This window comes from Lemur catta, chromosome 1 (assembly GCF_020740605.2).
Source record: "Lemur catta isolate mLemCat1 chromosome 1, mLemCat1.pri, whole genome shotgun sequence".
In the NCBI taxonomy this organism is placed as follows: Eukaryota; Metazoa; Chordata; class Mammalia; order Primates; family Lemuridae; genus Lemur; species Lemur catta.
Window position 1 is genome coordinate 59971593 of NC_059128.1, and position 25000 is coordinate 59996592.

The following is a 25000-nucleotide window of genomic DNA, read 5'->3' on the forward strand; positions in this document are numbered from 1 at the left end:
ACAAAACAGGTAAAACTCCCCTCCACGCTGGAAATGAGCTGATCAGCTGTTTAGGGTAGTAACAGTGCAACTGAACAAGGATGTGCCCAAGGGCTAAGACTAATCCCAAACTCTGCTAATTCCTTTTTCCTCTTTCACGTCCATTCATCTGCCAATTTCCTTTCTCCTCCAGACTTCCTGACCTTAATTTGCTGTACCATGGAACAGAAATGCAGTAGGTGAGTGGAATATAGCTTTTTGTATGTAATGCCTTTCTTTCTGTCCGTTGCAGGCTCTCAAAATGAAAGAGTCATTCTATCCTGATCAAAAGAGATGTTTGGTCCTGGGTTAAGAGCCTGGTCATTATGTGTAGGCTCCAGGGTGTTTGAATCTCTGTGATTCTTACTGTCACAGTTTTGAGAATTACAAATAGTGGTGAACCCCCTTCCCACCTTTGTTACACATCATGTGTGGGTGAGCCACCCCTTTGATTGTTTGCCACCCAAACTTTCTCTGCTATAGCTACTCTATGCCACATAAAAAAGTTTTGACAGAACAAAATGTAACTCCAGTTAACAGGCCAAACTCCAGGGCTAGGGTTATAGACAGGTTGGCACATTAGTCTCCAAAGAGTAGCACATATTCTTGTGGAGAATAGTCCACATTTTTGGATCAAAGTGTTGTCTACTTCTTTGTAGGAGAGGTGTTGAATATAAGTGGAACTGGATTAAAAAGGAAAAAGATAATTATGAAACAGGACTTAATGCCTTCACCAGACTTCCTGTTTGTGAGAACAATTTCTGAGGATTCATCATCGGTGGCCAAGCAAATACAGGCTGCATTTCAAAAGAAACTTAAGGTGGGAGACATATTTGGACCCCTAGTTTAGGAGTGGGAAGAAATTAGAGACTAATAGGTGTTTGATTTTATGTTGCTTTCCAGCTTCTGGGATTTTTACTTTGGCATTTATTTTATGACAATATTTACCTACCACAGTGTGTAACCTGCTACAGATAGAAATGTTCCTTTTTCAACTCATATAGAATAGTGAGTTATAATAAAAGGCACTAATGAAGTTTTTTACTCGACATTGCCCCCCACCATGCTAAACATGGTTCCCACCATCACAAGGTCTACTGCTGACTTGGAAAGACTTGTAAGTAATATTGAGTACATAGATTTATAGTTCTGTACGTCAGTTTAAAAATATTGTTTGATCTTGCAGGCTTAGCATCTAGTAATTAACCACATATGGCCGTTCAAACAGTCATTGAACTTGGTCCACAAATGTGTAATACTTCGGATTATTTCCTGCAAACTTTGATTAAGGGAAAATGAGTTTAGACAGTTTGTAAAGGAGGGAAATGTGTATCTTTTCTTCTGAGCTTTTCTCTTTGTGTGACTCATCTAATGTGCCTTCTCTTGAATCATTAAGAAGTCAGGCTTTACTTAGCTCTTTGCAGCAAAGCCAAGTGGTCCAGGTAGGGCTTACACAAGAGGATAGGCCGTTGTGAGTAGAGAGGGTATAAAGGGTTGTGCCCCCTGTGGGGAAGGGGCAAGTCAGATTTTTCAAGCTAAACAAATTTGCTGCAGTAATTACCCTTTATCATTAATGACAGGCAATTGCCATAGCAACTGGCTGCCGCCTGTCTCTCACATACCAGCTCTGCATGCTCTGAAACAAAATAAGAGCACACTGCCTTATCATTTGTGGAGCCACAAGTCTGAAGTAGGAGTGAAACTCTATGTCGATATTAAGAATTTAGCTAGTGGCATACGTGGTTCATTGTGTTAATGAAGTATTAAATAAATTGATTTTTTTAAAAATCAAATGAACAGTAACCTGGGATAGCGTAATGATTAAAGGCATGGATCTGGAGTTAGAGGAGACCAGTGTTTGAACCCAGGCTTCTCCACTTACTGGCTGAGTGACCCTGGACAAATGGCTTAACCCTCCTAAGCATCACAGGGTCAAACTCATAGGCTGTTGAAAGGATTAAACTGGATAATGTTTGTTAAGCAATTAGCCCCAGGTGAGCACTCCATCAGTGGTAGCTGAAGATGTTTCCTGCCTGGCAGCAAGATGCATTGAGCACACGGCAAGGGCACAAGATGTGGTTCTTGTTGACTTACTGAATTAGGTAACTAGTGACCACTGCTCAGGGGATTCAGGACTCCAGGTTACATGCTCTACAAACTCTCTCTCCACTTTACTTTGTATATATGTAGGTATATGCACAGAAGCACATAGACACAGCATTGAGTGATATAATTTTGATCTTCTCTACATTTTAGAGATGTATTCTCAATACCAAAGAGTTCAGCAGGCCATTTACTCTTTCTAATGATGCTCTGTATAGACAAATCTCAGTGACTGCTGAAATTGGTTTTCCTTTTGTATCTCCTTGATTATGTCTCTAACCTCTTTAGCACTCCTCTTACCTCCTGAGTCTTGGCACTGTGCTAAGGCCAATTAGAGATGTTAACCACTCTGTGCCTACAGTAGAGGTATTTTTTTGGTCATCAGGGTGGTGAGAACATGTGAAATTTTTTTTTTCTTTGGGCTACATGCCAAAGAAAACCTTCAATAACCAGAACAGTCTTATAAAGTATGCATACCTCTTTCCCTACTATTTATTATATAATAGTAAAGTAAATTAGGATTTGTCCAATCCTAAATTATATTGCAGCACACAATCTAAAAAGCACATTTTCCCCTTAGCTTATAATTGTCTGAATGCTGTTCTAGACATCAGTCACCTAAACTAGACTGAAGGTCATCCCTGGCACCTCCCTCTCCATCACTAGCACATTTGAACCCTGCAGTTTGTGGATGAGATCTCTGGTTTTCTGTTTGAACTCACTGCTTTTTCTCAGTTCAGGCTTCACCGTCTCCCTCCCGAATTGCTGCAACAGCCCACTAGCTGGTTTCTTCCTCTGCTATTCATTTTCTACACTTCAGTCAGCATGATTTTATAAAATGCTAATGTAATCATGTTACTGTCCTTAAAAAAGAACTTTTAGTGGGTTTTCATAACCTCCGTGATAAAGATCTTCAGCCATCTGCTTTTGCTCACTTCTCCAGTCACATCTTCTGTTGTTACGCATTTTCCCAGGGCTACCAACCTACACCAAGCCATTCTGTGCTTCTTGCTTTTGCCTAGGCTTTCCTCTATGTGAAACACCCTTCATTCTTGCTCATGCTTCAAAGCCCTGCACAGCTGTTACCTCCTTTTGAGGATTTTCCACTTACCTTTCCTTCAAAGATAATTCCCTCCTGTGTTATAGTTCTATACATTGATCACAATTCCATTGTTTTTAAAAATATTTCATTCTTCCCTAGTAGACTACTTTTGTCTTACAGTAAGGTCTGGATCTCACTCATTTCTGATGCCTTTAGGGTCTGGTAACATAGTAAGTCCTTAAAGGTTTGCTGATATAAAACACACGTTTAACATTTCTATGAATAGCATATTCTCCTTTAAACTGTGCTAACGAAAGAACTTTTTTAGAACCACATTTTTACATCATTCCTGACTGACATATAGGATTCACAAAATTATAGGCTTATAATATCCTACTCCAGAAAGTAAGTAATATTATAGTTTTCTGCTTCTCATAATTACGATTATTTTTGTATCTGATAGCACACAAAAAATTCTCACATAATGTTAAAAAATAAGGATATAAAATTATATACTTAGAATACCCAAATTTAGTGAATAACAACATCAACAAAAATATATAAAGCCTGGAAGAAAAGACATACAATATCAATGATGTTTATTTGTGAGTGGAAGGATCATGGATAATTTTGTTTTCTTGTATGTTTTTGCATATTCCAAATTCTTTACAAAGACCATGTATCTTATAAGCAGAACAAATTTTTTTTCATAGTAATTGACATGGATGTTAAATTGTTTTTCTTCAGAAGAGTTACCCAAACTCACTCACTCTTGTTACTTGGGAAAGGTAGGGAAATGTCTTCTTTGTTTATCCATCTTCTTGGTCCTAAACAATTCCCTTTTGCTATATAGGATTTAAACTTAACTCAGGATGGTAGGCTGCAAGTCACTATTTCCACTAGATGTCACCAAACTACTGAAAATAGTAGCTCAACTGCTCTGCACATATTCAAAGTTTTTAAAAAACATTTAAACCCCATTATTCAGTATTCGTTGGTATCACACAGAGCATTCAAAATTTGAAGAATTAGTAAGAAAATGCATATTACATAAGGTTCTGGCCCCTTATATAACAAGTGAGGACTTATATAGATCCTTTGGCTTTATGTAATCTATATTTTATTAGCTTCTTAATATAAATGTGAGGAGAAAATAGATATTGGGGCCCTATTTAAAATTTAAAAAAATTATTTCTAGGAGATTTTCAGCTCTCTTTTTATATAATAGACAGAACAAAAGAAGGTCAGAATCCTGAAACTCCTTTCTGAACGATATTTTTAGCCTAATATAGCTTCTATCACTGAATGTCTAGCTTCTTGGTTAATGAATATAAATATCTTACAGTATTTGGATGATTTTCAGGACATTTTAATTTATTATAATGGTGTTTATAGTTCATTTTATACTTCAGAATGCAAAACAAATAACTTTTCTTTGAGGAATGAAATAAGGCATCTCTTCCCTAATCTAACAAAGGGCAGCTAAGAGATCCATGTTTCTTTAAATGTATGAACCTATTTACTGTGTAGATTCAAAATGGGTCTTTTTTCTGATTGGCTCAGTTAACAACTAAAGTGAGGGGTTGGAAGAAGCTTGTTTCCAATCATTTTGGCTTGGGAATGAAAATGATTGGCCACTCAAAAGACATTTAAATTAGGCAGTGGGCTCTTAGAAATCTGTGTACTGTCTCCTACATTATTGCTCTCTCCTGTGGTATTTGTTTTTTAAGATGTGATACGTTATTTTTCTTAAGCTTCACCATGGGACAATAAGGCATAATACAACAGTTTATAAACAAAAATTGCACTAAATTTCTCAGATTATTTCTTTTTCTAAAATATTTTTTCCATTGTTACCCTTTTAATATAGTGCATGCTAATTCCTGCTCACAGTGTGAAGGATTTCTGACTATCATCTAATTTTTAATTTCTTCTATCTCTTTTAATGGGTAATGTACCATCTCCTCAGAGTAAAAACTCAAAAATAACAAAGAGAGCATTGCTGATGATAACCATGGGTTTACTTATGTAAAAATAGCCACTCAATTTATAAAAGATAGAAACCAAACCAAATCAACAACCTCTCATCATCATCATCCACGTACTCAGGTAATTTCTGAAACATTTTCAAAGCGGCGAAGATAAATGACATTGATCATCACATTTCAAATGTTATTAACCCAAAGTAAATAAATCTGCATTTCATCAGGGATCTTAACTTCCACAAACTGGAAAATACTAGGGTCAGCATAACAAATTTCATCTCACATTGCTCTGTGTAAAAACTATGAATTAGAAGCACTATGGATATAAATATCATGGAGGGCAGAATAACTTCAGTATTATGGCATTCTAGTTTCTATAGGTATTCATCAGTTATTACCTGAAACTTTATAGTTTGTGCCCTAAACACTGTTTCACTGATTACACATGTACAGTTTCATCATGAAAAGAAGTCAGATCTGTGTTAGATCCTCTTGCAATATTGCAGTATGTAATTGCAATTTAGTTCTGCTGCCCTAAGCATCACCTTAAATTTTCTTTACGTGTACCTTTCATGTGAAATATTCATCTGAGTCACTCGGTTAAGGTGACAAGTCTCAACCCTAAGGTGGAGAAGCCATTTTTGGACATCCTTCTCCAGATATCCAGATTTGCTTCTCTGTAAAAGATGAGTAGCCTCTATCAGCTACATGCAAGGCCTGATAAGCTCACCCCCTTGACACATTTTAAAAATGCTATTATTCAATGCCCTTCTTTTCTGTGGCCACCAAAACTCCTCTATTTTAGCTCCAAAGCAAAGTGCATTTGCTCTAATTATGTTATTTTCATATTCACTGTCTCTTTGCTGCAACTGATTACTGCAACTGTAGGTGGAGACAAAATTTTTACTGGTACAATCTCATCCACGTAATTACTCTGGCTCCTCTGAGTCTAAGTCTGCAACTTTACGTCTTTTGAAATGAAAGTTCATTTTAGGGTGGGTTAATTTCTTTAAAGATATTTGTGGTAATTTGCTGCAGTTCTTTAACTCCTGTGTTTTGATGAATGCTTTAGAAATGAAAGGTATCGGTATCCACACAGTTTGGTAAAAAAGAAGTCCGGCACTAAATTTCATATTATTGTTTGCTTTGAGAATCAGCCATAAAAATATGCTCAGCTCATTGTTGAAGGATATTGAAACACATTTCTCGCCGACGTGGCATCATCTGTAGTGTGGATGGAGCCTTCATGCTGACAAATACTGCACGAATGGCTGTTGGAGCCAGTAGGCACTCCTGATGATTAACTATAAAAATGCTTTTGACTCTGGTTGCTGACAGGAATGACAATGCTTTGGCCAGACTGGCCTCCTTCTGGACACCAAAGGATGTTCCAGTCTTGGTTTTACCATCTGGTTTCAATACAAGCCAGGAACGATGAAGAGAAGAGAGTCTTTTAAAGAGGCAGCAATAGACTGATTCTTCTGGCTGTATAATCTTTCTTTGATAAATGAAAAAAATGCACTTAGGGCTGGCGAACAAAGCAACAGCTTCTGAATTTCTAATTTTCTAGAACAGATAAAGGTGTTTTGAACATGCTGCTAAGGCAAGGGTATCTGACTGTGTGAGTCACAAATGAGTTTTATGTGGAGGAGATGGTTAAATGCGTGAGCTTGTGCTACGGGAGCTGGTTTAGTGCCTGAAGGAAGACTGAACATGCATTTTATAGGAATCATTTCCTTCTAAGCAAACTTAAAGTCAGTCTGCTGGTGCAAGAATACTTAGCCCTGCAAATAGCAATAAAAGCAGCAGCAATAATATTTATTGATGCTTTATAATTTCCAAAAGGCAGTCAACTAGATTATTTCCTTTGATCCTCACAAAAATCTGTATGGTAGGAGGAACAGATAGTTTTATACCTTCAATTTACATACAAGGAAACAAAATCAGAGACTAAATGGTTTATCCCAGGTCACACAGCAAGTGGTAGGGGGTAGGGTGGGGTGGGAGGAGTGGAGGGACTCTAACTCTGCTGACCTGTCCCCAAAGCCAGTGTATTTGCCACTACCTCACACAGCCTCATTTCCTCCTGGCAACATTCCCAGTTCAAGGATAGTCCAGATGGATTCCATGACTATAACTCAGAGAATAAAATATATTCTTCATGTTACTGGCCATAATTTTACATAGAATGCTTCTTAGACCTGAGTCTCTAATGCCATGGACTATTTGTTTTACCAATATAATGATGAGAACTTGAATTGTGTAGGTGGTGTGGTATAGGCTAGAATTGACTAAGGTGGGAAAGAATGGAGAAAGGCTGGTGTGTTGGGGTTCAAAAGGGCTTATTTGTAGAGTAATGTTGTCCAAATAAGGCTTGGAACAAATCCCAACATTTCTTTTGCCTAACAGTTGCCTCTTTTCTTATTCTCATCTGTTATAGCTTACATCTTTACATGTCCTTGCCTGTATGTAAACTAAATAGTACTGTCATAAAGAGGACAGAGTAATGATAAAGGTAAAGTTATCTGAGCAAAAACATTTTCTTCAATAAGACATTTAGCTAATATCTGACACTTTTCATTCTGGGTTAAAGGGTTCCCTGATTATTACTCTAAAAATAAAGCAGAGGCATAAAGAAAACACTGGAATCATAGCCAGATTGAAACTAAAATATACTGTCCCAATTTGTCAACTCCCACACAGACCCTTTTGGAATATTCTTTAAAAACTTAGCTACCATAGGAGGGAAAAGTAATATCTTTTTCCTTATCTATCACAAGGTTCATGGCTGAGACCTCTATAATAAAAGATTAGCAAGATAAAAGCATTCAAATTTATTTAATATAAACTTTATGTGATATGGGAAATGAAGGGTCAGAAATGAAGACCCAAAGAAACAGGGAAATCTGTTTATTTGTATGGACAGTTGTGCAAAAGTATGTTTGGAGAACAAAAAGATATGATCTAATGGTAATAAACTGGGGGGAACTTAGCGAGGCCTTTCTATGTCTTCAGACATTTATTTCCTCTCGGTATAGTGAGGACTCTGGAATGAGGGTCTTATGATCTACTTCAGGGGAAGGTCAGCTAGGTTTTATGGGCAGCTTCAGGGGAAAAGGGGTGCAGGGAATTCTGGTTTCTATGCCCCACTTCAGGGAAAGGGGGACAGGAGAAGGTGAGAGAGATCTTCCTGCTTCTGCTGTTTTCTCCAATACCAAACATTTTGGAGTAGCATATCCCGAACCCTGTTACCACAAAAAGAATCAAAGTTTTTCAAAGGCTGTTTGAATGTTGTCAAGTATAGATTTACATGTATATATTATATTATACACACACACATATATATATATTTACTTACATTTATATGTTTTCAGATTGTAAAGCAAAGCAAAGCTGGGGTAAGCACTGCAGTGTTCTTTGAGCACAACTTGAATCAAAATGTAATTTTCTTTTAACTCAAGTCTCTGTTGTTTAAAATGGGCATTTTTATTTGCCAATGTTTAAGAAATTGCATTAGAAGAAGGTCTCATTCCCCCTGGAGGTCACAGGCAATAACTGGCCTCCTGTGTTTTGGAGTTTAGCCTCTGAACATCATGTTTTCAAGCAACCACCTTGTGAGTCAAAAAGAGTTGAGTGTCTTAAATAAAAAGAGCCATTTTTAAGAGGTTCTTCTAAACTTGTTGGGAAGTCAATACAGAGCAACGTCCACTCCTCCCTGAGAGAGAATGTGGACGCTTGTCTTACAGCTGGATCACCTGCACAGAACCTGGAGGCCTGTCAGGTGACAGATAGCAAAGCCTGGTCTCCCTCACATCCACATTTCTCTAACCATATTAGGAACTCAGCTAATCCCTTCTTGTGGCTAACATTCTGTAGGGTCTGATTTCTTAATCCCCGGCACTTGGTTAACAGCTGTACTCTGCGGACTCCTTTCTTACTAAGAAATCTTAGCTCTAACCACATTCACTGCTCCATGGTTTCTAGACTATGCCACAGTTATTTCTGGTTCTGATAACTTGGTGAGTCTGTTCTGCTCTCTTGTAATACTCTCTGCCTTCTTTTCTTTCTGTATTCAAATCCTTCCCATCTTCCAGAGAATGGGTTTTGCTGTCAACCAGACCTTGGTTGGAGTCCCACCTGTATTGCTTACCAACTGTGACCTTGGGAAAAATATTAATACCCTCTATAAATTGGAAAATGGGGATAATAATACTATATTGAATTTTTTTTTTTTTTTTGAGACAGAGTCTCACTCTGTCACCTAAGCTAGAGTGCGATGGCATCATCATATCTCACTGCAACCTCAAACTCCTGGCTTAAGCAATCCTCCTGCCTCAGCCTCCTGAGAAGCTGGGACTACAGGTACTTGCCACCATGCTCAGCTAATTTTTCTAGTTTTTGATAGAGACGGGGTCTCACTCTTGCTCAGGCTGCTCTTGAATCCTAGCCTCAGGCATTCCTCATGCCTCCCAAAGTACTAGGATTACAGGCGTGAGCCACCATGCCCAGCCTAACTATTGAATTGTTTTAAAGATTGAATAAAAATAATTCTTGTTAAGTGTTTAGTATGATAATTGACATATAGCAAATAATATGTAAATGTTTTTATTTCAGAGCTAAGATTAAACCCTGACCAATCCTTGAGGCCTTCCCTTCAGGCTTGCAGATTCCTTCTTTCTCTGAATTCTACAATACTTATGTGTGATCTAGCATATAATTTTTAATAAATTAAATTTTAAGAAATTAATAAGTTTTAATAAAAATTTCAATGTTCTCCATATTATATATGTATTGGTTTTCTTTTTCTGATTATTATAAATTTACTGAGGTTATGAATCATGATTTATGCTTTCACTGTGTACTCCATGACAAATATACTGGTATATAATCATGTTTTCAACAAATTCTTGTTGGCTATGTAAAAAGTAAGACATGGGAATATGTGAGCTAGTGGTCCTATTCAGAGACAGAGAGATAGGGACTGGAGGAAAGGATGGGGGGAGGGCAGAGAGGAAAAGAGAAGGAAAATGGCCACCTGTACTATGTAACTGGCACTCTGGAAGTCATCTAATGTAATCCTCCCATCAACTGTACCCTATTTTATATAAGAAGAGAAAAGTGATGTATGATAGCACCTATTTTCTCATCTGAGGCTCAGGGTATTTGGGTTACTGGAAACCATTCTGAGAAAGCTGAATATAGACGTACCAAGAAGTAAACAAGCCACAACTACATGAACTGGCAATCAAGCTTAAGAATATTTCTGTCTTTTAGAATATCAGAATATCATTTGTCTTTTAGTTCTCCCATCCAAGTACTAACCAGGCCTGACCCTGCTTAGCTTCCGAGATCAGACGAGATTGGGCGAGTTCAGGGTGGTATGGCCATAGATTATCTTTTAGTTCTGAATGCTCCTTCCTGGGGTTTGGCTTCTGAGTCTCAGTTGCAAAATTTGCAGATGATCCTTGAGTTTTCCCTGAGGACTCTGAAGAAATTTCTGTGGGTCGACTTCTTCAAACCTTCGCCTGGGTCTCTTGATTTTGGGCTGCCTACTAAAGGACAGCAGGGGACAGGGAGGCTGATTATCTCTGCCCTCCTGAGTCCTGATGCTGGTGTCCTCCATGGAGGCCACTCCCCGCCCGTCTGTGGACAATCTGAATCAAACCAAATGAGACCAAGTGGTAACATAGCTTCCATTTTCTGTCCAAATCAAGCAGACTAACTCAGTTGCTACCATATGTGAACAGGTACCGGGATAAAATTTGGCTGTGTGCGAACAGGTACCAGGATAAACTTTTCATCCTAATTTCACCTGTTATTACCCCAAATCAACAGAAAGCCTATCTAGTTTAGCAACAATGCACCTTCTACTAATTATCAAATATTTTATATAGATTATAATGGTTCTGAATTTGTTTTGATTGGTCATATTTTTAATAAATGCATTTTAGATTCACAGGGCTGTCTGGAAAGAACTTAGAATTTTGGTATTATGAGGCAAAGATTTTAGAGATAGTGCCTATTAAAATGGAGTACATGTACTACCTGTATCAGGAATAGTGGTTGCTGGAAGTTAGTAAATAAAGATTCAGATTCCTGGGCCCCTATGGAGACTTCCTTAATCAGAATCTCTGCAAGTAGAACACAAGAGTCACATTTTATTATTTTATTTTATTTTATTTATTTATTTATTTTTCTGAGGCAGAGTCTCGCTCTGTTGCCCTGGCTAGAGTGCTGTGGTGTCAGCCTAGCTCACAGCAACCTCAAACTCCCGGGCTTAAGCGATCCTACTGCCTCAGCCTCCCGAGTAGCTGGGACTACAGGCATGTGTCACCATGCCCGGCTAATTTTTTTCTATATCTATTTTTAGCTGTCCAGATAATTTCTTTCTATTTTTAGTAGAGATGGGATCTCGCTCTTGCTCAGGCTGGTCTCAAATTCCTGACCTCGAGTGATCCTCCTGCCTCGGCCTCCCCGAGTGCTAGGATTATAGGTGTGAACCACCGCACCTGGCCAAGAGTCACATTTTAAAATAAGCTCCCCAGGTAAGAACTTTTGCCATTGACTGTGTAGCTCATTCAATTTTATTTATGAACAGTGACCTCCAGCATGAATGAGGAGCAGGGCCTTTGCTGAAACTCTGAAAAAATGATGCTGTTTAAAAAAATAGATATGCTTATTTATGTTAGGAGGAAAGATACAGATATTCGCTAAACAAACACTGGTTGAGCATGTGTTATATATTTATCCCTGTGGTAGGCAGAGGACAGAGATGAAATAAGATCTAAAGCTTCGCTTAAGAACTTCTCAGGTTAGTTCTAGATACAAACCAATGTACACATAATTACAATACAATGTGATATTGTTGTTGGGAATTGTGTACATTGAGGGCAATTAGACAACATAAATAAGGATTCTTAAAAATGTACATAGGCAAAGTAATTACACTTCCATGAACTTATCATAAGGAAATAAATATAGTTAACCAGCTTGTTAAGAGACAAATAAATTCAGTTACTACAATTTTACAAGTACTTTTTTATTGGAGTCTCACAAAAACCCTAGGAATTAGGTGAAATTATCTTCCTTTTACAGATGAAGAAACTAAATCTTTGAGATAAGTGATTTTGTTCATGAGAACACCATTAGAGAGTGACAGAGTTAGTATTTGAAATTTCGTCTGCTGAGCACTAAAGACTCTTAACTACTGAGCTTTTCCCTCTAAAGCTGTGGTCCCGACCCCCAGGGTTTGGACTGCACGGATCTGTGGAAGGCTGGAGCCGGGCGCACAGCAACAGGCAAGCAGCGAAGCCCCCCACCTGCACCCACAGCCGCTCCCCATCGTTGGCAGCCCCTCCAGAGCCCCGCCCCCTCCAGAGCCCCGCCCCCGCCAGATCAGTGGCAGCATCAGACCCTCATAGGAGCCCGAACTCCACTGAAAATTGCGCTTGGGAGGGATCCAGGTTGCCCACTGAGAATCCAACGCCTGATGATCTGAGGTGGAGCCGAGGCAACGATACACCCCCGCCCCCCGCAACCCCCACTCCGTAGAGAAACTGTCTTCTATGAAACTGGTCCCTGGTGTCAAAAAGGCTGGGGACTGCTGCAGAGTACAGCTGTGTGGATAGTCGTTGCAGAGATGCTGTTTTAATATAAAAGTGGGAAATATCACAAATGTTCAGCATCAGAGCATTGGTTAAACAAATTATGCTATAGCCATAGTGTTGGGGTGGGTTTTGAGAGAGCTGTCCTGGTTCTTTGGCTCCTTGTTTGGAAGAATTGCAAGCAGGGCTGGTGCGATGGAGTGATCACAGACATGCAGCAATGCCACACAAGTGGCCTTTATTGCAAAGCGAAAGTACAGTCTGGAGAGAGTGGAATGGGTCTGTCTCCACCAGTTGAGAAGACCCTGAGTTTAAAGACAGTATAGAAAGTATAGTACACTCTCAAAGTCGGTAGAGAGCGGACTGCTTCAATAAGAAACAGCAACATCCCAGGGTTAGGGTCTGTCCTTTATGCTAATCCCTAATAATATGTTAAGCTGGGGGTGGGATATTCATGTCTTTTCGGGAAAGTGGGTGGAAATTCCTGGAATCATGTACCCTCCCATTTTCTGTCCTTGTATGGCTGGCTCCGGAACTGTCCTCGCGCTAGGGGGTGTGATTTTACTGTGTTGATGGGAAAAGGTTACCTGCGGACAGGTTCTCCATTCCTCTGTGCATGCCCCGGTGGAGGGCAAGTCCCTAAACCTCCATTTCCCGCTGTTGTGGTTTCTACTCTTTATCCTAATGGTCCATGCCACCTGCACACCCTCACTCCTACCTAACAATATAATGGGATAATATAGTCAAATATTAAAAATTGTACTAGAAATAGGTAGTATGTCCCAGCCAGGAATTTAAGCCAAGACATGAGATATTTTCAAATGACCCGTTATATTTTATGTGGGTCTATTTTCATGTAGTCATATTAAAATAGAAATACAAAGGTGAAAAGCTGATAATTTGGCCAGGGTTGCAGCAAATCCTCCTGGTCCCCTGCAACATAGAACCTCTAGATCACTGGATTCCAGCTGTCTCCATTGAAGGCCCTGAAATCCCATGATTACAGAAATAACCATAAATGAAGACTTGGGTTCCTGTCAATCTAACCTAACTGTGGATTCCCAATATTGACTGAGGAGTCAATATGTCAACAGTATGGCTCTGACTTTGAACCCCTGTTTGACTTAATGATGAGGGTATCCCCAAAGCTTAGGTTATCATTTGTCATTGTCACTTTGACCCTAGAGTGTGAGCTTTTTCTGTAGACATGAGCTGATGGGGTGATGGGTTGTCCAGTCAGCATAAATCTTGCCTTCCTGTCTTAATCTGTACTTCATTTTGTACTTGATCTTAGCCAAAAGGCCGAGAAGCCATTGTACCTGATTTTGATATAAATGATAGAGAAAACTCCTTAAGTCCTCTGATGAACCAGGAAGAAGACATTAACATTAAAAAACACAAACTATTGCACTTGTAAAACATAAAATTAAATGGACGGCTGAGTACTTTTAGTATATTCTCAATTTGCTGGAGTTTAACTACGTAGAGTCCTCTATTAACTTATTTGTATGTGTGTGTGTGTGCGTGTGTGCATGGGCATGGTGCACTCACAAATATTATGAGAAAGAAGCCACCAACAATCAGCAAATTTGTTTCAGGACTATGATTTTGTTTTTAACAGCAAGTCTAAGATATATTCTAAGTTCAATTCATCTTTACCAAGGATGGAATTTATTCTATACATTTAACCAAATTGCTTGGATTTTTAATTTTATGGCCCCAAACAGAAAGTATATATTGGTTTATGCTGAATTAATCAGACTATTAAGTTAACTGGGACATTTCAATTCTGTAACCATTCTAAATAATTGAAGTTTTATTATCCTAGCCAAGTTTATTGCCCTGCCCACAATCTGTTTTTAAGAAATAAAAGAGGGATATTAGGGATTTATGGCTCAGGTATTATCAGTACCCACTAATTCTACCAGATAATGCCTCAGCCTTTTATCTTCCTTTGCCAGTGAAAAGTGTGTGTTTGTGTGTGTGTGTGTGTGTGTGTGTCTATACATTCATAGAATCATGCATCTCCTTGTTTTCAAGAGATAAATAAGGACATACAGAGTTCTCTCTCTAATTGTAAATTGTAACAGCACTTAACTTTCTGTGACTTAAGATAAAGCACTTCATTATCCAAGTCACATTATCATTTGGAAAGAGTTGGCTGTATTTAAACTGTGCTTAACTGTGTTTAAAATGAAATACAACATATTTACATTTCCCCCGCTAGTTTATTAAAAGTTTACACTTTAAAATTTTTAAATAGAAAGCGTTCTCCAGAACTAGGATTTGTATGCGTTCTTTGACTTAGCTGCAAGTCAATCAGATCATGTTAAGGTGCACAATAAGGCTCTTTTTGAAGCCTGTTATTAAATATACATAAGAATAGACTTTTTTGTGTGTTCAGAAATGAAGAGAAAGAAAATGTTCCATGTTTTTGAAGATTGAAATCCTTCAAAGCTTTTTTCATTTGCAAGAAAACAAAAGGCTATTGTAAATTGAAGGGCTGAAACAGCGACAGCAGCGAGGTAATTAATTGCTCATTCATAAAAGAAAAAGTCTAAGTGAGAGGTAAAAGTTAACCCCTCAAAATAAAGTATACGGCAAACTAAACAGCTATCAGCTCCTCTGTTTTAAAATACAATGGCCGTCTTTGTGGGGCTGGTTGTTTTGTTTTGAGGACTGGTGGCCATGGTTGATGTCACTATAACTATTTTGGGAAAAAAACACAAGCAGGTATCTAAAGATTTAATTTTTTTATTCAAAGGAAGAGCTTGCTGGCTATGGTACTATATTATTAAAGGCAAGGCAAAGAATATTCTATTAAATATAACTGGTGTCTCTTTTAATACATTGTATTTATGATCATCTGTGATTAGATTATCTAATTAAAATAATATGTATATATACACACACACACATATCTATGGCAGATGTGATTAAGCTTCCAGGAGGCTGTGAACAAGTGCTAGAAATTGAAGGCTATGTAGAATTTTCTCTAAAACAGTCAAATTAAGTGATCAATCCTATTTAGAAAGGGTTTTCAATATATTTCATGCCCCAGGGTATCTTGCTCCAACCAAGAGCTGTGGCTGGTAGCTCCTATGTCTACATTTGCAACAGCTTGATCTATGCCATCTCACAGGGTTTAGGGAAATTGCTGCCAGCACAAAGCAAATAATTCCCTCCCTCTGGTCCTCAAGAATTGCAGGAAACTGTAATTTCTCATTATCAAACCTTCTGCTCTATACCATCCTGCTGTATCTTCAAATCATGAGTCTTATTCACAATCACCTTTGTATCTTAAGCACAGATGTATATGTATTTTGATGTGACAAAATCACACCTCGTCGTCTGCAGTATAACATCTTCTGAAGGTGATGGGAGAGATCCGAAGCAGACTGAAGGGTGGCTAAAAAGTTCTCATCATTTTAAAATTAAAACCTTGACCAACTTCACCTACAAAGGTTCACACATTTGAGTTCGTTGGAATATCAAGTATCTATTTGGATTTCACCCAAAATGTTTGTTCACTTTACCTGAAAGAGTCTAAGGCATAGTTTCCTAAATTTCATCTCTAAAAATTTAATTAGGGAGATCTTTCTTGGATTGCATTGATTTAACCTCTTGAGCTACCAAAAGCAACAAAACATAGACAAGAGTTAGGATGAATAAAAGTAATAATAATAATTCTATTCCAGGGAAATGCAGTTCCTAATGTATGAATATCTTATATAACTAATTTCATTTGTATTAAAATAAATTCATGGTTACAACTCAGAAGCCATTTTCCCATGATAACATTGTGATAAATGGTTGTTGAGTTTCTTGGCTAGCACTTGAAATGTATTTGAAATGCAGAAGGTAATTATTATTTTAAATAATATTTCTATGGGAAAATGTATTCGGAATGCCATAGAATGTCAGGGCTGGTCATTCTTCCCACCCCCAAGTGGAGCAGGAACACTCTCTCCCCCATCTGTGGGCAGTAGGTCTTGGAGTGCAGTGGACACTAGTTGTGTCTCGTTTGACTAGAGAAGGACTTTCAGCAGAACGGGGATTGAAGGAGGGTGGCCTGAGGGATTGGGTGGAGGGCAGGAAGGGGAAGGGCAGGGAGAGACAGGGATCGCCAGAGGCCTAAAGTTCTGACCTCATTCTGACCAATTCCCTGTCCATCCTGGTAAGGGGGTTGAGCAACAGTGTTTTTCTCCCTCTAGAGGGGAAAAACAATTATGGTAATGTTTACAGCAGAGAGGGAAGGGGAATTCTTATCTTTGTCTAGTTGGGGTGCTATCTATGTATGAGATTCAAGTTAAGTCGGGGGCCTGTTTGTGATGATTATTTTCTTTTTTAAAAAAATCTTTTGAATTTTAGCTGCAAATTATCAGCAATTCTTTTTTTTTTTTTTTTTTTTTTTTTTTTGAGACAGTCTCACTCTGTTGCCCAGGCTAGAATGAGTGCCGTGGCGTCAGCCTAGCTCACAACAACCTCAAACTCCTGGGCTCAAGCGATCCTTCTGCCTCAGCCTCCGGAGTAGCTGGGACTACAGGCATGCGCTACCATGACCGGCTAATTTTTTCCATATATATTTTTAGCTGTCCATGTAATTTCTTTCTATTTTTAGTAGAGACAGAGTCTCACTCTTGCTCAGACTGGTCTGGAACTCCTGAGCTCCAACGATCCGCCCGCCTCAGCCTCCCAGAGTGCTAGGATTACAGGCGTGAGCCACTGCGGCCGGCCTATCAGCAATTCTTGAGAGAGAAATTCTTCTAAGAAAATTAAGATGTGAAAATTTGTTCATTCAGCAAACAATTACTGAGAGCCACCGAGTGTAAGGCACTAGCTATCTCAAATTTCTTAAGAACTTGTTGGGTACAAAGCAATGCCGTAGAAGTCTGAAATTGCAAAGTATGTTCTAGTGGTTATGTTTTTTGACTCCAGGAGCTTCTAGTAGGAAGATAATATTCTCTATCGTATTTTATGGAGACTCTTATAACTGTGAGGGTGTAGACAGAGCATGGTAAGCCTTTAGATGAGGGAGAGATCACTTCTAGAGAGAGAAGCTGGAAAGACATGAGACCTATGGATACGGGGTAGGATATTCCAGTCAAGACGTAACGTAGTGAGTACTTGAATTTGGTTGTTTTCAGACACGAATATAGACCCAATAGGTTTGGGCAACTGAGTGGATAAAGAGAGTGGATAGAGGAAGAAGTGTTATGATTTTTGAGCTGGAGTAACTGTCAAAGTACTGAGATCATTACAGATAGAGAAAACATAGAGGAAGTTTGTATGTTTAATTTAGGTCACATTGAGACTGAGCAGCCTTTTTGGTCTGTGCGGGTGGGCAGGTGTGGGCAGGCAGGTGCAGCCAGCAGTAAGAAATGAGGGACTGGAGCTGTGGAAAGACCCTGTGGCAAAAGGTTTCAAGTCCTCTAGAAATCATGGCTTGGATAAAATAACCAATAAGATAAAAAGGTCAAGAATACATCTTTGGGGGTTATCTCTCACTTGGCAACAGGAAAAGGAAAAAAGGTGTTCAAAGAGGTGAAGAGCACAGAATTATAAGAAAAAGGTGGTCATCATTATCATAACATAAAAAGTTTTATTTACTTGATCACAAACAAATAAACATCCACCTACTAGATTAGTAGAAAGGAAATTTTTGGTAACCTTTGAGAGAAGAATTTTAATAATGTGATGTAGCTGGATGCCACCAATGGGTGGTCACGGAGGGAGGGTTGTAGAGAAGGAAGGAGAGAAACAGTTGAGGGAGCGATAGGATCTTGGGTAAGAGAGACTTACACATGATGAGGGGCCAGTGTTTCCCAAAGTGTGATTTCTGTGGATCATTGTATCCTTGAGATACAGTTTATGGTTTGACCTTGAGATACATCCTCTAATATAGAAGATCCCTGGTCAAATAAATTTGAGAAATATTCCTTGAAAAAAGTTAAACAGGTTTCTTTACTGCAGGACTTCTCAAGGCCATTGTTGCATTAATATGAATAAGAAATATGGGAGAGAGATATAGCATACAGTTTTCCAGATTTTTGACTATGAAAACCTTTTTTGTTAAAGCATGTCATGACATTGATGTGTTCTAGGCACGCACTGTGAGAAATGCTGTTGCAGGCCAGGGGACAAGATAAAGTAAGGAGATAGATCAAAATGCAAAGAACAGGCTACTCTCCTGCCCAGGAACCTTCAGTAGCTGCTCAGGGCCTAAAAGATACAATTTATTTATTTATTTATTTATACTGGAAATTTTTTTCTTATTGGGATATAATTAATATACCATAAAATTTATCATTTTAAAGTGTACAATTCAGTGGTTTTTAGTATATTCACAGAGCTGTGCAACCATCATTATTATCTTATTCCAGAACATTTTCATCACTCTGCCCCTAAAATCCATACCTGTTAACAATCAGTCTCCAGTCTCCCCTCCTCCCAGCCCCTGGAAACCACTAATCTACCTTTGGTCTCTATGAATTTGTCTATTCTGGACATTTCATACATGAAGGGAATCATATGATATGTGCCTTTTGTGTCTGGCTTCTTTTACTTAGCATGATATTTGCAAATTCTACTTGTTGTAGCATGTATCAGTACTGCATTCCTTTTTATGGATGAATAATATTCTGTGATATGGATATACCACATTTTTTTGTCCACTCTTCACTTGGACATTTGGGTTGTTCCCACCTTTTGGCTATAAAGAATAATGCTGCTGTTAACATTTTTGTGAGTTTTTTTGTGTGAACATGTGGTTTTACTTCTCTTAGGCATATACCTAGGTATGGAATTGCTGAGTCATATAATAACATAAACATAAGGATTTTTTTTTGAGGTTTTGGAATTTTTTGAGGACTGCCAAAATGTTTTCCTCAGTGGATGAACCATTTTACATTTTACAATGTGTGATGGTTCTGATTTCTCCACATGCTTGTCAATACTTGTTATTATCTGTCTTTTTGATTATAGCCATCATAGTGAGTGTGAAGTCTCATTGTGGTTTTAGTTTGCATTTCTTTAATGACTAGTAATATTGAGCATCTTTTCATGTGCTTATTGGCCATTTGTATATATTCTTTAGGGAAATATCTATTCAAATACTCCTTCCCCCTGAATTTAATTGGGCTATTTCCCTTATTATTGTTGAGTTGTTAGAGTTCTTTATATATTTTTGATATTAGATCCCTATCATATATATTATTTGCAATATTTTCCTCCATTCTGTGGGTTGTCTTTTCATTTTTTGGAGAGTATTCTGGGAAGGTCACATTTCTTGGCCATCTCAGGTCCTCCAGATCTGCTCCCAATCTATCTTCCAGTCTGATCTCTCATGATCTCTCATGCTATCTATTCTAATGAGATGCATTCACCTTCTATTTTTACAAACATCTGAGTATGCTCACCATGCTAAAGTTACTCTTCTGACTGAAATACACTTCCTGTTTCTTCTATAATTATCTAAATCCTACCTATCCTAAAAGATCCACCTCAAATTCTGCCATTTTGAAAAATTTATTGAAACTCTCAGCCCAGAGTGGTCCCTTCTTCCTGTAGTCTACTCATTGTTGCTACCAAACATTTGTCACTTAACATAGTATGTACAATCTCTTATTCTTAATAATTTTTCAGTATATATTTTTACCCAGCTGAAGATGGATCCCTTGGTTTGCATATTTATGTTTAAGTGTTTGTTTATGAGAGAGAGAAAGAGAGAAAGTGGAGTGGTTTACTTTATTTAAATTTGTTTTGGGAAAAGGTCTCCAGTTTACCTTTAGAACAATGATATATGATTGGCACTAAATCAATTCTCTCACAAATTCATATTTATTCCTGATATTAAATATGTTTAGCAAACTACCTATCTTTCTTCAATAAAAGTAAACATTTGCCGTTTGTAAGTTCTGAATGTGATTCTCATAGAAGAATATTAGTAAGAAAACTGATTCTACTAATTTTAATACTCACATGGGTACACTGCAATTTCTTCTTCTTCTTCTTCTAATTATATTTATTATTATATTCAAGACAATTAGAGAAACATCTGAAAACATAGTTATTTCCAGTATTATGATGAGGCTGTCTTTTTGAAAGGGATGTTATAGAAACCAACCACTAATGTGGAGATTGCAAAAACTATCTGAATATGTGATAGCTCTCAGCAGGAATACTGAGAAATGAGTAAAGATTAAAACTAGTCTATAGTTCTGGAGAAACAGGTTACCCAGGGTTACCGTTATGACTGACATTGTCTAAAATGAAGGCGCTATGTCACTAATAAATGACACAACTCATGGGCAAGTAGAGAGAAGGGAAAAGAGAACCTGAAGAGTTTAAGAATCATGTCAGAGAAAGATAGAGAAAATAGTCTTCCTGTCATATTTATTTATTTTAACTAAAAACAAAAATTTTCATGTTATGTTTTGACACCAGTGATGAATGAAATAACATTGTCTTTTTCTTCCTTCCTGGAAAATGAATACCTTTATATTGAGGATTTAAGGTGGAAGAAAGAAATGCGAATGGGTATCTAATTTATTAGACATCTAATGGGTATCTATTCCTTCTCCAGCAAATCAAACAAGAAGTTATACACATAGCTGGGAAAACCACATACAAGTCAAATGAACTCAAGGCCAAATCTTTTTATAAATGATAGATGTGGGAAGATATTGATCAAGCTAGGTTCTGTGCTTCCCCACTCACCCAAACTCCCCTGTCAAAGGAGGAAAATAAAAACTTTCTTTGGGCTGGGGAAGAGAGAGTGAAGAGTTAGAGAGAAAGCCAGAGTTATAGATCACTGAGAAGGAACCCTGCACCATGCTACCTCCCCAGGTAAAGTCCCAGGCAGGGGGAATCAAACCCCCAGACAAAGTTGGCAATCTGAACAATTAGGCATTTCTGCATGCCTTCTTCTGGGAGTGCATCATTAATTCTTAAGGGATTGTGGAACTGCCATTGTGTGCCATTTATCATATTCTAGCCTTTTGATTCATTAGGGGAGAGACACCAGCTATGTCCCAGGAGTTCCTTCTTTGATGAATAGCCATATACCTTCTCATACATTTAATAATGTATTTCAAAAGTTCCAAAGAGCTAAATGGGTTGCCATAACCCTTCAGCTTTTTATGATACCCAAGATATTTAGCTAACAATAGGATTTCTTAGACTGAGTACCCCAATTTATGGTGATGTTTTTCCATTGACACGCTGGAAATGGGAAAGCTAGGAAAAGAAGATGCTAAGTTAAGTAATGGAAGTGAGTAGTGAATTTTATACATGCCCTTTGAAAAAGCAGGATTATTTCCCTGCCATATTTCACAGTTATAACAGGAATAAAAGACTAATGTGTAATAATAAAATGGTAATAAAAGACAATTGTATATTTATCAGGAAATTAGTTGTGATGATTCATTTATCTTCTTGGTTATAATATTAAAAATACATCCAGTATTCCTTACCAGAGTACCATAAAAGCTGAATGAGTTAAATTTCTCTAGGCAATTTTCAGCACCGAGAAAAGAGATGCCTTTTCAAACTAATGACTATTTCATGGATGCAGTGGAGAGATATTCAGCATCTGTAATTCTCTTTGGCCCAAGAGTGAAGAGATAAGTAGTAATCATGCCTTCAAGGTAGAATTCATAATCAAATCCTTAATTAAACTCAATATGGAAAGTCCTTAATAAATATCAAAATCTGACTATCAGATTTTCTGGCAAATATTTAATGCTGTGTTCAGTATCTGCTATTTGAACATCACTATGGACAGAATTAAGCCTTTTTAAAATTTACTGGGTATACAGGACTATCAATGTCATATTTAAATGGAGAACTATCCTATATTTTAATAACACACCTTCATATTATCCCGTTTTTGCTTTACACATACTTAACAGTTTCCAGAAGAATTTTAATTCATTTTACTATTTTAAAATTTATATTCATTATGCATTAAGTGAATATGCGTGGCTGAGTCTCTCTTCAAGGAGTTTTTAATCAACCCCCTTCTATTTGTTCAAACCAAAAATCTCATTGTCTTTCTTGACTCCTCTTTTTTCTTTCATACACCACGTCTGTCAGCAAATTCTACTGGTTCTACCTCCAAAATAGAATTCTATCAATTCTTATCTCCCTTATTGCTGCCACCTAGTCCCAGCTACCCCCATCTCTTACCCGAGTCCCTGTGATAACCTCCTACTTGGCCTCTTTTCTCCTGTCCCTGCCCTGCTGCTGGCTACTCTCAACATGCAGTCAGAGGATCCTGTTCAAGCATAAGTCAGATCTGTCATTCCTTTGCTCAAAACCCTCCAATAGCTTCGCAGCTCACTCTTGAAAGCCAAACTCTTTATAATGGCCTAAAGGTTCTTACTGATTTAGACTCCCCCACCTTTAAGACCTTATCATCAGTTTCCATCCGCCTCCTCCTCATCTCCATCCCCTCTGCTGTCTCATTTTCTCTCCTCCAGCCATACTGACTTCCTGGTGTTTCTGGAACATGCCAGGCATACTCTGAATTTAGGCTGCCCTTCTGCCTTGAAAGCTTCTCTCCTGTACAGCTTCATGACTAGAGCCCCCCCTCCTACAGGCCTTCACTAAAGTCATGTTCTTTGTGAACATGGCATCCCCAGATGCCACCTGAAAGTGTCAGTTCCCTCTCTGCCATCATGTATCTTCCTTCTCTGCCTTATATTCTCATTAGCATGTGTCATCATTTAACAAACCATATCAGTTAAATATTTATCTTGCTTATTATGTCTCTCCTACAAGAATGTAATCTCCATAAGAGTAGAGATTTTTGTTTCATCAATGCTTAGAATGGTTCAGTAAATATTTGGTAAATGAATTAATGAATGAATGACTGAAATATTTCATTCATGTAGATTAGCCTTTATAAAACAAGTCCAAACATTTAAATGGTACAAGATTACCTGCTGCATTTATATTATACTGAGAACAATGAGAACAAGTAAAGGACAAGTGCTTTTATCCTTGGAAGGTAGTTATTGGAATTTTTCAGGAAAAAATTGTCATCTTTCTTGTACCAAGTATGTGCAGGCTTCTAGAAAGAGAGAGGGCTTCAGATACTACTTGAAACATGGAAAGAATCCATTATAACCATTTTCTTTGCTTTGAGAACACTTGGATTTTGGCAAAATGTTCTCAAATTAGAGTAGACTGACTAGATAGGCAATATAGCATAGTGCTTAAGAGAGAAGCTATGAAGTAATAAAACCTGAATTTGTATTGGAGATCTAGAGTGCTATGTCTATGAGAATTAGGGCAAGTTATTAAATTAACTTGCTTCAATTTCTTCATCTGTGAAATGGGGATAATAATAGTACCTGCTTCATCTGGTTATTATGAAGATTAAATGAGTTAATTCATGTAAACCACTTAAAGCAATGCTTGAATGTAATTTAGTGCTCATGAAGTTGGAATTAGTATTTCCATCATTATTATTTTGGCTGCAAGCACTATGAAGGCAGGGTGCATCAGGCCAATCAAGGGAGATGGTACCCTGGAAACTGGGATTGGAAAAGATCTTGAATTGGAAATGGATCACTGGCATCTAAGGTAGAAACACAGGGGGGAGCCAGGGTGGTGAGGGTTGTTTGAGGAACATTTCACAGGGGAGGGTTCTGAAGCCAGAATGGAGAGTGATGGTTGGATTTTCTAATAGTCAACAAAGGCTGTAAAGGGGAGGCTGTAGGGAGGGGTATATTCCAAAGGCCCCGTCTTGATTCTTCCTGCATTTCTGATAGACCAGTAGAATAAGGCAAAGGGGATGAGATCAGAGTAGGGGGAGCTGGCAGGGAAGGAGAAACAGTGCTTTGTCTGTGACTGAACAATGCTATTCAGAAGGAAGAATGTATAAAATATTCCCATTAAAAAAATAGAGAAACTGAGAAGCTAAGAAATAATGTTTGAAATAAAGCAGAAGATAGAGTCAAATATCCAAATGAAATGCCAAAATTCTATCAGCCATTTGATGTTTCTGAATATCTTGGTGTCTAGCATTGTGTAGGTAAAATATCCAGCTGCTTGTCTAAATTTTCCATTTTTCATCCAGATGTTTCCATTTCTTATTGTACATGGATATATTTAATAATATTTATAGTTTAATTAGGCATTTATGAAAGCAATTATGAAGTTTGATTGGATATTCATAGTTTTGAAACTATAAAGAATGGCATAAAATGTTTGTACTGCTGTAATAAAATTCTATTTTTATT

General features: G+C 37.9%; 1 protein-coding gene across 4 annotated transcripts in view; it reads left to right on the forward strand.

Moving 5' to 3' along the window:
- Positions 1-25000, forward strand: part of PRKD1 (protein kinase D1) — a 768557-nt gene that overhangs the window by 14610 nt on the left and 728947 nt on the right. For all 4 annotated transcript variants that reach the window (XM_045569394.1, XM_045569403.1, XM_045569402.1 and 1 more), the window contains exon 2: positions 173-218. The gene's annotated coding sequence lies outside the window, so the exon portion shown is untranslated. The remainder of the gene's footprint in view (positions 1-172; positions 219-25000) is intronic.